This window comes from Athene cunicularia (genome assembly GCF_003259725.1).
Source record: "Athene cunicularia isolate RWA chromosome 24 unlocalized genomic scaffold, athCun1 chr24_part1, whole genome shotgun sequence".
Lineage (NCBI taxonomy): Eukaryota > Metazoa > Chordata > Aves > Strigiformes > Strigidae > Athene > Athene cunicularia.
The window spans coordinates 468071-478677 of record NW_020799132.1 but is presented as its reverse complement, the minus strand read 5'-3'; the positions used below and the strand labels follow the sequence as shown (position 1 = coordinate 478677).

Below are 10607 nucleotides of genomic sequence, written 5' to 3'. Positions count from 1 at the left end.
TTTTTTTTTTTTTTTTTTGTGCTCTCGGTCTGTGAGACTGAGCCGGAGAAAAGGCTAAAACTGCGCCTATGCGGAGAGCGCTTTGGTGAGTCGGAGAAAAATTCTTCAGAGCCCAGTTTGCCCAGCTCAGCCTCCAGCCTGTTAGTGTTACCGAGTTACGGTTTTGTTTCACAGCGAAGGTTGCTCCGACTCGGCGAGATTTGTCAGGAAAATGCTGCTCTGTTTGAAGTCGCCGCGGCGCTGCGGCGGGGGATGGACTTGGGGTCGCGTCTCGCCTCTTTAACCGTCCTCAAATTGGTAATCTCAGGGTTTGCGTTTAATCCGTAAAGGTCACTTTCTCCGCGATTAGAGCGGCTGAAAGTCAGCCCCTGAAGCCAGAGGTGGTGTGCGATGCCTGAGGACTCCGGCTGTAAAGCATCGTGACGTCTTAACCCTGATTTTCTTTTTTTTTTTTTTTTAATTAAGGCGCCTCTATCCGTAAAGCTATCTGCTTCTTGAATTTTAAATCACTTCTGCCTGCTTTGTCTGTCTCCTTGCCAGAAAAAAAAAAATTATACAGTTGCTGACTTTCAATGAAAGAACTTTCCAGCCAGCTATTGCATGTTTTCAATATTGATGCTTTTAAACCAAAAGGGAAATGTTTTTCAGACGTGACACAACTTTCAACTGTTCGGCAGAAAACAAGCGATGTTTATTTTGCCCCTACCTGGTAACTTTTTAAAGGATTGGCGAATGGGTAAATATGATGGCTTTATGTAACTTTTTTTTTTTTACTGCTTTCCCCAAATGATTTGCTGCGTCTGTGTGCTCAGAGGTTTCTGAGAAGGAGTAGCCGCGCTGAGCCTGCGGCTGTAAAACTGTCAGCTCTGAAGGGGTGTTTACTCAGTGAGTTGTATCTTTCACACATGCACCAGAAATACAATTTACTAACCCAAACACCAGGGTTGTCACTCCTCAGCCACTGGTCACTGAGGTGACTGGGAGCACGTAAACTTTTATTCTCTGGGGTTTTGTCGTTTGTGGCCCGGCGTTTTCTTTGAACAAAGCAGGTAATCCTGTTGTCCTGGTGCTTAAAGCTGAGCTCTGTGAAGCCAGTTTGCTTTTCTGCTAGTCTCCCACAACTCTGGTGTTTTGACAGTTGGTGATTTATGTGATGTACTGCCTGCCTGTAACTTCTTTAAGGAGAAAAAAGTGCTTTTGTAATAGTAGTTGCTGAGGGCAACGGCCCACTCCTTCGTGTCGTTATATTCCAAAAATTCTGGCCTTGAGTAGCAGAGGACGTTTCACCGCGTGGTTTCTTAACACTTTTCTGTTAAACTTGATATTATAAACCTTAATTACAACCAGCATGCTTTTGTTCCACCAAGCTCAAACCAGCTTGTGTGATTCAGATGCGTCGAAACCAAACCCTCCTTCTTTTTTTTTTTTTTTTTTAATAGCAGTTACAAGCCTGTCTTGTGGGGAAGGCTTGATAACAGAGCACTGCTCCGTTAAAAAGAAGTAAACATTTTCCTTTAATCCCCTCTCCAAAACAAGAGGGAAGCCTCCAACTGTCTCGGTCTACATCCCAGAAAAATCCACAGGCTTGTGAAGCAGCCATAGAAACCCGTGGCTGTCGCTCAAAACTATGCGGTTACTTAAAGCTCGACTTTGCAGATCAAAATACCGAGACGGGATCTGCTGGGTTACCTGTCTGCTTCATGTTAAAAGGTTTGGGTCTTGGGTTTTTTTTCCTCCTCTGAGGGGTAGGAAGTAGGATGGGAACAGCTCTAATGGTGAGGGATTAGTAATTCACCCGAGGATGAGCGCGGTGGCTTTGTCGCTTGGATTAATGCGATTTACACCCTTAAGCTGCCCCGAGCGCTTGTCAACAGCCCTGCCCCTGCATGCAAGGTGAAGTGCAGGCAGGCCGGTGGGCTGCTCCCGCCTTGGCAAGCTCTGATACACCGCGGAAAGCAGCTTGGAGTAGGGCTTTCTGCGATTTTGGTTCTCTTTCATCCTTTTGGGGGTTTGGTGGGACTCCAGCTCAACCCGGTGCTCTTCCCCTGCCAGCTCTTCTGGACGCTGAGTGGGGTTTGGGCCAGGACTCTGCCTGCTCCCTCTGCTGGCTTGCTGGGATGCACTGGGACTAAACTTTGTGTTTCTTACCCCAAGACTGGGAGGAAAAAAACACGTAAGGAGAGGCCTGACTGCCACAGGGGCAAATCCCACCAGTGCTTTCATTCTCTCAAGGTGTGCTGTAAGCCTGTAAACTGAGGCTCCTGCTTTCTTTGGCTCACTGGCGTGCCAGAGGAATAAGGCAGCTGTGCTCCAACTTCAGGTGATGTCAGTTGAGGATTTTAACTGTCAGGGCTTAAAAATACACTGACTTGTTTAAAGACTGCTTCTGCAGATGGTGGAAATTGTGAAGCAAAGCAATTGATTCGCTCACGTGAGCACCCAGCCGTACCAGTGTTCGTCATCTCATAAATCCTCCTCTGCGTATCCCCCAGCAGACCCGCTTTGCCTAACAAAGTCCCTGGTTGTACCAAGACCCCTGAAATTAATTTGGTGGCTGCTTGTGATAAGACTATTCAGTGCAAGACCAGCCAAACTTCAGCTGCGGCGCTGAAAAGCCAAACTGGGAAGTGTGTGTTGATTAAATAATTTTGGGGAATAAAGGTGTTTTCTGACATGGTGCCTGATGCAGACGTGTGTGTGGCCAGTCGCACGGCCCAGTTGAGCCACCACTCCTCTTCACGTGGTCACTGTTGATGTGACTGATGGCGTGAAGGACCAACTGCTTTGATTTCACCTTCCCTGAGAAGTTGATTGTGGGGCTGGGGAACACAAACACATGCAGGATGACACAAAAATTTGTTTTGTTTCATGAAGTTCATGTTGCTTGGCTCTGATCCCATGGCTGCAAATTTGGTTGCTGGTGAACTTGGTGCCAGTGAGGCTTTAAAAACTTTGGTGTAGTCCCAGAAGCCCTGAGTCTGAGCGAGGCTTCACCCACAAACCTGTTGAGATCTGGTACTCCAGATAACATTTTACATGGAATTGCTTTAATCGGCGTGCTGCACGCAGCTCAAACCTGCTTAACGTCTTTTGTTAGGCAACATCTAATTTGTATGAATTTATTGATACTGTAAACTTGACCTTTATCTGTAGAGTCAGGTTTTTTTTTGTCTACTGCTTTGCTTACAATTCATTGACTAGCGACTGGCTCCCTTCAGCTGAGTCACGCTGCTTTCCTACCTGCTGCAGTGTTTTTCTGTTTTCTGGTTTTCCTCAGTGTTGCGGTGGGCCGGGGAGCTTCTGAGCTGATCCCTGCCTGCAGCTGGTGTGAGACTGTTCAAAAATACTGGCTTACGGAGCTTAAAATCTTGTAGCAAGCAGAATTGGTAAACTTCTCTTCAAGTGGGGATTTAGAGCTTGTCTTGCAATCCTGACTCTTAAAGCTTGTACGTGGGGACCAAACTGTTCTCTGTTCACTTTGGGGTTTTGCTATTTTGATCTAGTTTAAAAGGTGAGCTGGTGCTTGGTCTGCTCTCCAGGCATATTCCCTTTCCCACTAGTGTAATGTTCTCCTGAAAATTTCCCCAAGCAAGCCCTGGTGTTGCGTGTCCCCTTCTCCCCCAGTGTTCACTTTGGGGTAGTGTTTGTCCTTGGCAAATTTGGAAAAAAACCCTCTTTGCTGTGTAACTTGAGGTAATGAGAGGTCCCTAGCTACCCAGGAATTGTTTCCTCTGTGTGTGTGTGTATATATTATTTTTTATTTCCAGTTGAGTTCTTCCAGCAACTTCCTTGGTAGATGGCTCAGTACAACTTCCAGGGCTGAGTGTATCATAGTTTTCCACTAAGTTTCTGCAGCTCACTTCTCCCTTTCTGGTGCAGATGATGATTCTCCAGTGACAGTTATCACTTCGGGGTAAAGTGCTGGTTCAGCCTTACTAGGGATTGGGACTTGTGCATCCAGACCACCTGTCTTTTCCATTAAGCCCCTGCTTGCTCTTTCTATGTGAGAAATATCTTCTGTCTTTCAACAGGAGGGAAAATAATCATGCAAGGTGGGTTGTTTTCCCATTTCCCATACCTATGAGATGTCTTCTAGCCAGGTGGGACTTTATATATTTTTTTTTTTTCTTCTTTTCCCCCCTCCCCAGCTCCTTGGGCGCAGTTTCATGTTACAGCTCAGTCGAGGACTCGCTGCTGCAGGAGGTGGCAGGTATGTTCCTGCCTCTTCCCTGCTGTGGGAATCCTGTGGTTGAGCTGCCGCGGGGGGAGTGACTCCAGCTAACCCTTCAGGAAAAAAAAAGCAGGCCCTAAACTTTCTGCTGGTTCTTGCCCCGCAGTTATAGAGTGCTAAATCTTCCACCCCAATGACTGGGGAGGCCTCCGGGGCTGGAGGGGTGTGTTGGGGGGGGGGAATGGCCCCTTTTTGGCAGCAGCCGGCTTTTAAATTGGCTTATCTGTCTCATAAAACTGCGCTTTCGATGCTGCAGCTGGGCCAAGAGCTGGTTGCCTTGTGGGATGAGGGGGTCTTGCTGTTTCCCCTTCCATCTCCTGCCCCCTGCCACTCACCAGAAACATCCGATTAAACCAGTTCAGCTCACTAAAACGGCAGGGGGGAAAAAAAAAAATCCCCCTAAACCCAGAGCAAGATAAGCTCAGTTGAAATATTTTCTCCCAGTTTGGCAGCTGGCGGCAGTGCCAGAAGCAGTGGGAGGGCGGGGGGGATGGAGACCATCTCTTTTGGCAGCGGCCAGCTTTGGGCTCGGCTTAGCTGTAAGGTGAAACCGCACCCCCGGCCTCACCTGTCTGTCTGATCATGCCTTTGATTTATACCCTGGCTTTTGCTGTTTAGTTTTCCCCGCAGACTTCAACCATTGTATCTGATAATGAACCAAGCGGTTGAGTCTTATTTGTTTAATTCAAAGACAAGTTTAATATTTCCTACCTCGCAGACATACAAAGTCTGCCTGCCTCGCAGACCTTGGTTATCCTTGAAGCAAACCCATAAAACACCAAAGTACGCGAGGAGGGGAAAGTGCTCCTGCTGTGAGCAGCCCCTTGTTGAAACACTCTGCTGAGGGGCTGGGCACTGCTGGCTTACATTTTTGGGCTGTTTTGGGGGTGTTTCGGCTTTGCAGAGGCAGTGGTGGGTAGTGTGCTGCCTCGCTCCACCCCACCTCTGGCATGCTGGGCTGCCAGCTCTGGTCAGAGGTGGGCTGTGGGGGTCTTCTCTGCCCCCCTTTAATCTCAGGACAAGGGAAGAGGGTTTGTGAATGCCCCTCATGGCCCTGTGTCATCTGCTAAAGCACTGGAGGCCGAGTGGACGCTGGAGGTGTCCTTCCCCTTGGGGAGTTGTTGTATTTTGTGTAGACACCCCGTGTCCAGCCTGCTCTAGCTAGAGATTCCCTTGTTCCTGGTGCTGGGGGTTTTCATTTCCCAGTCCTCACCGAGTAAAACAAACTGTTTATCTGGCTAAAAGGCCTCACTCTAAAGAATTTTTAAAGAAATTATGTTGTTTTTACACCCCAGTTCAGGAGATGACCTCTCTGGTGACTGTTCCTCTTGTGAGGATGAGTCCCACCTGGGAGCTGCAGCAAGAGAGGACAGTTAATGTGGCCCCTTCTGAACTGAACTGAAGGTGATTCTTCTGAGTTGAAATTCCCTCCTTGCTTCCAGATTAATCCAAGCTAGGTTTTCCCAAGTAAGGTTACTGTAATCAGGTGGTATTTTTTTTGGTTAATTTCCTTTTTTTGCTTCTTGTTTGTTAAGAGTTGATAGATCGGCCCAAATAAGGGTATGAGAAGGGCTGGTGATTTTCAGGAGGATCCACAGACAGTCAGTGCATGACTTGTTGCCTTTATCTCTGAGATCAGGAGATTCCTTTGCAGTGATGGATTAATCCACTCTTGAGTGAATAATATAACTGAGAACAAGTAGGAGCCAGCGCTCCAAACAGATGATTTGTTTAATATGTGTATGCCTCTCCTCCCCGCCTCCCCCTCTGAAAAGCTTCTTTCTTCACCGTTTCATTCCATCTGCCTCCTGAAATCTCCCAACAACCTGCTCATGTGCTGGCCCCCCGTACTGAGGGAGGGATGAGGCTAGGGCTGTGCCAAAGGCCTCTGGTCCCAGGTGGATGGGGAGATAAACCACAGCTCTGCCAAGCTGGCGGGGAGGCTCGGGTTGAAGGGGGTGTCCGGGGGCTGCTGAGGCCATGACATCACCTGTCGGTGTGGACTCCTTACCCCAGTTAGAAGTGATGCTGGTGCCAGCATCTGCCAGGGTGGGTGAGCTTGCAGCTCTCGGTGGCAGTGGGTGTTCCCCAGCAAAAGGCAGCTCAGTGTCCAGGAAAAAAATTGTATGTAGGATCTTGAAAACTGGGGATGGGGGAATGAACTTCTTAGGGATAAGAAGATGTCAATGGGTGGCTTACAAGTAGAAATATAATGTTGAAGATGATGGTTTTTTGGTTTTGCCTCCCACCCAGCAGATCCACAGCCTTTTGAGCTGGTGGGGATTGCTCTGGAGCCACACGCCAAAGATCTCCCAGTGACATGTCCTTGTTATCACCCACAGTTGGATGGGAGGCTGGGAAGGGAATTGTACAACTTGGCGATAGAATTCATGTAGCAAAATCTGTTGCCATCCCTGTGGATATACTGGGATAATGCTTTGGCAGTTTATAAGCTGTGTCGTGTTGCTTTAACACCTTCCAACACGTGGATACTGCTGATAGGCTCAAAGAGGAGGTGAGGTGCAATGGTTATAGGTGTCTGTGTGGGTCCTCCCTTCCGCTCGGGACCCCCGGGTCTGTTGTAGATTTGCTCGCTCACTAGCAAAAGCTCCGATGGGTCACATTGGTGAAACTCCTCAGCTTTGGCTTTCCTGAGTTTTGAGAGAGCTGGTGCTCTTGCATTGATCCAATCCCCTTGGGGTGTGGGATCGGAAGCGCTAGTGACAGGTTTCAGCTGTATTTTGGAGAATTTCTGTGCTGTGTGGGGCAGAGATAAGATCTTAAAACCGGCATTTCCCCCTTTGGAGAATGAGCTTTGCTGGTGGTGGCTGTACGTAATTTCTGGTAGCTGGAGAGTTTTGCTGTGTAATGTTCCAACTCCATGTAGATTAAATGTATTGTGGAGTTAAACTAAACAATAGCATGTGGTTTTCCTTTATTCCCCCTCCCCTTCCCTGTGATGAGCTCACGAAAGTTTTGGAACTATGGCTACGTGTGCATACACTCAAGCATAGGCTCAGATTTTCATAAACCTTGCTGAGGGCTGTTACTTCTGAGGAACTATTTCACATTTGCAATAGCTTCAGGAAATCTCTTTGTTTCTGAAGAGCCTTTTCAGAAGGTGCCTTTTGGTGTAGCACTCAGATACTTGTTGCCTAAATCCTTTGCAGTGACAGTGTATCGTAGCTTGATGGAGATTTGAGGCTTCTCTAATAAAATGCAAGCTAAGGAGGAAAACCCCGAGGGGTTTTTGGAACAGAAGATGTTTTCTGTTCCTGCCACTAATCTTTGTTGCAGAATGAAATAGGAATGTATACTTTAAATCTTTGTCAGGGTGTAGAAGGAAGCTGGCAACGGATGTAATCAAAAATGTTATTATCAAAACTCTCTAAATATGTTGAAATTTCAAGCTTAATGATATCATTTTCAATTCAGCTATTCAGACGGAGGCATTTTTTTGGGTGCAAATTGCACTTTCAAATTGCTGCACGAGTCCGGATCAACTGGAGATAAGTCTGGGAGCGGATCACAGATGGTGGATACTGGCTTGAGTCTCTTTGGCTCTGAATCATCATAGGAACAGCTCTTTGGTGAATTGGGTGGTGGCATGAAATTGAGGTGCATTTTTCTCGATTCTGGGCTTTTGAGCTGAGCACTTAAATGGTCTATTTTTTGAGTTAACATTTTTCCAAACTAGTGTATTTGCCATTGCTCACGTGTAACCAACATACACGGCAGGTTTGTCTGCTCAGAGTTTGTCTGAAACAGCTCTTATTGATTGCAATGAAATGTAATGAAGCAACACCAGACCCTACGCCTGGTAGCAAAGACCTTAATCCACCTACCTGGTATGACAGGAGATGTTCAGTTTTCCAGCCTTATTCTTGTAGGTTGGAATAAGGGAACTGCAAGTAACCCTCACCCTTCTGACCCTTCTTCCTTGAGTGGTGAGGCTGCAGGTTGAGGATGTAAAAAGCTGAGTCCTCCTCAAGCCAAAGGTGTGAAGCTGTTTATTTTCACTCTGAAAATGTATATATTGCAGGAGGCAGATGCTAGCCTGCTTACCCTAAGCATTCACTACTTATCTGGGGTCTGGCAAGTGTACAAGTGTTGTCCCTTCTAATCCCCCAATATTAAAAAGTCCAGGCACCTTTCTCTGGCGAAGTCTGAGATTGCTTTTAAAAAAAGCACACAGAGAGAAGCCAACAAAAAAAGAGAAATATTCATTTTCTTTGCCAAGTTTAAATGAAGACTAATGCCGTGGTGCTGCTTAATCTTGTTTTTCTTGCTATCTGATGGATGCTAACGTGGGATGGACGCAATCCTGGCAGCCAGTTATCTTTGCAGGGCCCCTCTGTGTTGCTGAGCTCGGCATTAAAGTCTTGAGGGAGCTGACGTGCTACGAAGAGTCTCGAACCTTCTTTCTGCCTTGCAGAGCCGCAGCAGCGATGTCCCTCCTTCCTTTGGGAAGGCGTCTCCTGGAACCCCTGCTCTGCTGTCAGATGTCTGAACAGAAATCCTGTTCAGCGAAGTAGGATGTGTCTGTGCGAGTGGAAACAGGGTGCAGTCAGGTTAACCTGGTGGAAAAATCACCCTGGTACCAGTGATGAAACTTAACTACTTTCCTATCAGTTGCTCGTGTTTGAACTGGTTCTGCTGCCGTTACCCTGATTCACGGGAGGAGACTGAGGGCTCTGACTCAGGAACTCCTTGACGTGCTGCCCCCGACTGCCCTGTCCCCTCTGGGCTGGGGTCCCAGCCTCTGGCAGGGCTGAACCCACGGTGCAGCATCGCTTCGGAGCTCGGCTGCAGCAGGTGAAGCAGCGGAGCTGGAGAAGCCGAACCCTCGGGCTACAGTTTCATGTTCCTTGCTGCCTCCTTCCCTTGGATCTACACTCTCCTCTTGCTCTACTGGTGCTCGGTTGTGCAACGCTGCTGAGCACACCCAACCCAAAGCCCCCGCTCTCCTTCCACTGTGTTTCGCTACCCCTCACCTTGCATGGGAGCCAGGTCAGTTTGTTGTAGCAAACCTCCCCTGACCAACATGACTTTCTCCTTTTCAATTTTTTAAATTTTTTTTTGTGTAGCTGTCACTTTGAGACAGCTTTTATCTGGGCCTGAGGCGAATGGGATTGTTTTGCTGGACAGACACATCAGGATTCCTTCCCTTTAGGTTAAAAAGCACGTTTTTACCCCAGAGTTTGGAATTCAAGTTTGAAACCAGGTTTGATCTCTTGTGTGGGGGAAGGGAGGGGAGGAGAGCAGTAAAACCGAATTACCCGGTTAGCTTACTGTAACGCCGAAGGACGAATTGTTCGAAGGCTTGTTTTAATCAGGGGAAGAAAGGACGGGCTCTTTCCTGCTCTCTCCCTCAGCTGTCACTGGTTAGCTGCTTTGCTTTTTAATAAGCGTTGTGCTCCTGCCTGTCTGCCCCGGCGGCTGGGCTCGGCAGCCGCGCGCGTTGGCATTGCACGTGACAGCGCGTGGACTACTGGAAAAGGAGGGGAAGCAGCAATTTCAAGTGGAAAACAAGGCTTTTGTTTAGGAAACCGAGTACAAAATGGTTCAGTTGCTCTGTTTTGTGCATGATTTCAGCCATCCACAGGCATGGTGTGTTCTGAAGGGTGACTAACAACTGTGCTGTAACACACAGGCTTTGCTCTCGGTTCCAGCGCGCCTCCCATATCCTGCAGCCATGAGTTCACAGGCTCCTAATTGCCTATGATGTAAGACAGCAGTAGATGGGGTTGCTATAAATTCTGGCTGCAGGTGTGGATTTAATAGTTGTGCTTCCCTTTTAAGGGCTCACGGATAGCATGGATCCCTGCAAGTTGCAACAGACTGAGTTGGACTAGGGGTAAGGCAGCTAAAAGAACCCATTTTCCTGCGTTTTTTAGAGCTGTAGCTTGCTGGAGGCAACCGATGAACAAGGTGTTGGTGTTCATCTGGAATCACCTCGGAAATGAGCTTGCTATCCTCTGACAGCTCAGCCATGGTTGCTCTTCTTTTCATGAACCTCCTCTCGGATCAAAACCTGTCAGATGTGAGGGAACTGCTGGAAGCAGACCCTTGGGCATCGTGCATGGACACAGACTCCTCGGTCTGAGTCTGGCAGGTTTTTCTGATGACCGGAGCAAGCCTGTGATTCTAGGCCTTTTATAAATCGAGCTTGATTCCAGTTATAGGGACTGTAGAGAAGTTACAAACACAGGGGATTGTCCTTGATGTGCAAAATGCAGACTTTTTGGAGGGGAAAAGACAGCCTGAGGCAGTACTGGAGCTTGCTGTGGCCTGTGCAGGTGTAGCTCAGATAATTAGGACAGTCAGTCCCCTAGCTCATTTGAGAAAATGGGCATGTCTCACTTGGAGTTGGATT

At 47.8% G+C, this 10607-nt stretch overlaps 1 protein-coding gene across 2 annotated transcripts in view; it reads left to right on the top strand.

Moving 5' to 3' along the window:
- Positions 1-17: 17 nt before the first annotated feature.
- CDON (cell adhesion associated, oncogene regulated) overlaps positions 18-10607 on the top strand; it is a 53842-nt gene continuing 43252 nt past the window's right edge. For both annotated transcript variants that reach the window (XM_026863652.1, XM_026863651.1), the window contains exon 1: positions 18-85. The gene's annotated coding sequence lies outside the window, so the exon portion shown is untranslated. The remainder of the gene's footprint in view (positions 86-10607) is intronic.